The 3,147-nt window shown below is 44.9% G+C and overlaps 1 pseudogene; it reads right to left on the reverse strand.

The window, feature by feature from the left end:
* Positions 1,553–2,138, reverse strand: LOC100525973 (annotated as a pseudogene).

Raw genomic sequence — 3,147 nt, forward strand, 5'->3', positions numbered from 1 at the left:
TGCCAGATCAATAGCTGCACACGATGTACCAGGGGATGTGTTAATTTGCTCAAGCAATGAAACAACATCTGGTGTAGCAGCTGCAGTTAGAGTCATCCCCTGGTTAAGCTTATGATAATCCACTGTCATTCACCAGCATCTCTCTGTCTTCTGCACAGGCCAAGTAGGAGAGTTGAATTGGGATGTGGTGAGAATCACTACCCTACATCTTTTAAGTACTTAATGATGGCACTAATCCCTGCAATACCTCCAGGGACACAGTACTGCATTTGATTTTGTCTTTTCCTAGACAGAGGCAGTTGTAATTGCTTTCACTTGGCCTTTCTATCCTAATAGTCCCCAAACCATGGGTAAGGGAACAATGCGGGGATTCTGCCAAGTATTAAGTATGTCTATTAAAATTACGCATTTTGGAACCAGGAAAACAAACACAGAGTGGGTTCAAGGGCCTGCTGGACCCACTGTGAGACTGACCCCGCTAAAACCCCATTGATCACCTGACCTCCCTAAGTCCCTTCTCTGACTGGTGAGCCAGAGTGATGACTTGGACTTCCTGGAACCAATGTCAGCTCACAGCCTGACATTCAGTAGTCCCTGAAAGGCTTGTTTCCTCCCACTCCCATATACTGTTATCTTGGTGAAAGCCTGTAGGTCTTTTGGGGGAAGCTGGAAGAACTATCAACAATACACCATAGTCTCTACCTGCTAACAGCCTGACATTATGTGTTAGGATTTCAAATTATGAATTTTGGGAGAACATAAACATTCAGTCCTACAGCATGTTTTAAATATCTCTTCTGTTCATTTCTTCTCCTGATATTCCTATTATGCATCTTGGCATCTCCTGTAGTTGTCTTACAGTTTTTGAATAGTATGGGCTTTTTGTTTTCTCTTTGCTTTTCAGTTTTAGAGTTTACTGTTATATCCTCTATCCCCGATAATCTTTCCTCAGTCATGTCCAGTCTACTAATGAGCCCATCAAAGGCCTTCCTTATCTCTGTTAAAGTATTTTTGATATCTGGTATTTCTTTTTGACTCTTTTTAGAACTTGCATCTCCCTGCTTACATTATCCATCTGTTCTTAAATGCTGTCTTTGCCCATTAAAAACCATAACATACTTTTTTTTTACCAGAAGCATCTATTTATTGGACAATTAATTAAAGTTTTTTTTCCCCAAAGAGTATGGCCTATTGCTTTATTCATGGATTTGTACATTTCAGCCAGTTAGGGGAGACAGATGGGAAAGGGATGGTCGGTGAGAGGCAGGAGTATTGGAGGAAATGAGCTATAAAACTTTTTTTATTTTTTGGTTTAAGGAACAAAACGTTATAATCAAAATCTCAGGTATGAGTAAAAGTGGAATAGGAAAAACTTGTTTTTAATCTGACATTTATGTATATCTGTTCATTTCATATGTCCAGTTTATTTTGATACTGCTACTGTCCATCGGCAGAACACCTAAAGGTAAAAACAAACATCAGGAAGGAAAAAGTGGTAACAATAGGAAACTCAAACAGCTGGCTCCAGGAGGCTGGCAGGCCGGCCCAGGTGGTCAGTAGAAGCAGACGGTATGCAGGAAGGTCTGGCCGCTCTTCTCCTCGAACTCCTGCAGCAGCTCCTCGATCTCGTTATCCACATCTTCAGTGTGCTGAATGCACTGGCAGAGCTCACAGATGAGGAAGGCCCCCAGGGTTGCCTCTTCATGGTTGTCCTGGATGTCCACGTTGATCACATGCACGGGCTGGCAGGTCTCCTGCTCCCTGGAATTCAGATCTTCCACCACCAGGTCATACACTCGCTCTTCACAGGTGATGATCAGGTCAAACGGGTCTTTGCAGTTCTGGAACCTCTCTGGCCGGGGCTTGATTCTCTTGTTTCTGTCCAGCATATGTAAAATGCCATTCTGGGTATAGAGGTCTTTGTCTTTCATAAGGAGATCGTTGTACATCTGGTCATACGTGGTTCTGAAATCATAAACGTTCGGCTTGTCGGGTGCTGGTCCTGGAAGCTTCACGTGAGCTCCTGTTCCAAAGGACCGTACACTGAACCCTCGTTTGCTGAGGATGCTGTGCGCCTCCATGCTCCGGTTCTGATTGCTGGAGCACACCACAGCCACGCGCAGTGGCAACGACTGCATGGCGACCGTTACAGCTCCTCACGAGTAAGATGGCCACCTCAGTGACTGGAAGTCAAGACACGGAAGCAGCGGCACAGGTGACGTAGCTGAGCGTGCGACATACAATGTAGCGTGATGTATGATGTAGCGACGTAGCATGGGCATGTGTACAGTGTGGCGGAGGCCTCCCAATGCAGGTCCAGAGTGCGGCACTGGAGGGCCCATAACATTAATCATACTTTCTTTTTTTTCTTAATTCCTAGTTTGGTAATTCCAACATTAATACCACATCTGACTCCGGGGCTTTTTAAGTCTCTTCAGACTTCGTTTTTGCCTTTTAGGGTGCTTTGTGGTTTTTGGCAGGCAGAATTAAATGGGTAAAAAGGCCAGTAAAAAGGCGTTTAGTAATGTGGTGGAAAGGGGTTGGGGAGGGGATGGGTTCAATAATCCTATAATAGGTCTCAGTCTTTTAGTGAGCCTGAGCCTCTGCGCTGTGAACTTCAGTGCTTTCCCCTTAGGTGGGATGCCTAGAGCTGGCTGGAGCTAGATGTTTATTTCCCTTCCCCCAGACAGGTTCATCTCTGATAATTTCTGCAGTGGTTTCTGCTTCTGTATGATATGATTGTCCCTATCTTCCTGTCTGTCTTTACAATTTTATTTAATTTATTTATTTTTTTGTCTTTTTGTCTTTTCTTGGGCCGCTTCCCGTGGCATATGGAGGTTTCCAGGCTAGGGGTCTAATCGGAGCTATAGCCACCGGCCTACGTCAGAGCCACAGCAACGCGGGATCCGAGCCGCGTCTGCAACCTACACCACAGCTCACGGCAACGCCGGATCCTTAACCCACTGAGCAAGGGCAGGGATTGAACCTGCAACCTCATGGTTCCTAGTTGGATTCGTCAACCACTGAGCCACGATGGGACTCCTCTCTTTATAAGTTTAGGTTTTGCAATTTGCCCTGCGACCTCACTCTCTGATGGATTTAAGAAGAGCTATTGATTTTTCAATTTGTTCATCTTTTCATTTGTCA

Source organism: Sus scrofa, chromosome X, assembly GCF_000003025.6.
Source record: "Sus scrofa isolate TJ Tabasco breed Duroc chromosome X, Sscrofa11.1, whole genome shotgun sequence".
Lineage (NCBI taxonomy): Eukaryota > Metazoa > Chordata > Mammalia > Artiodactyla > Suidae > Sus > Sus scrofa.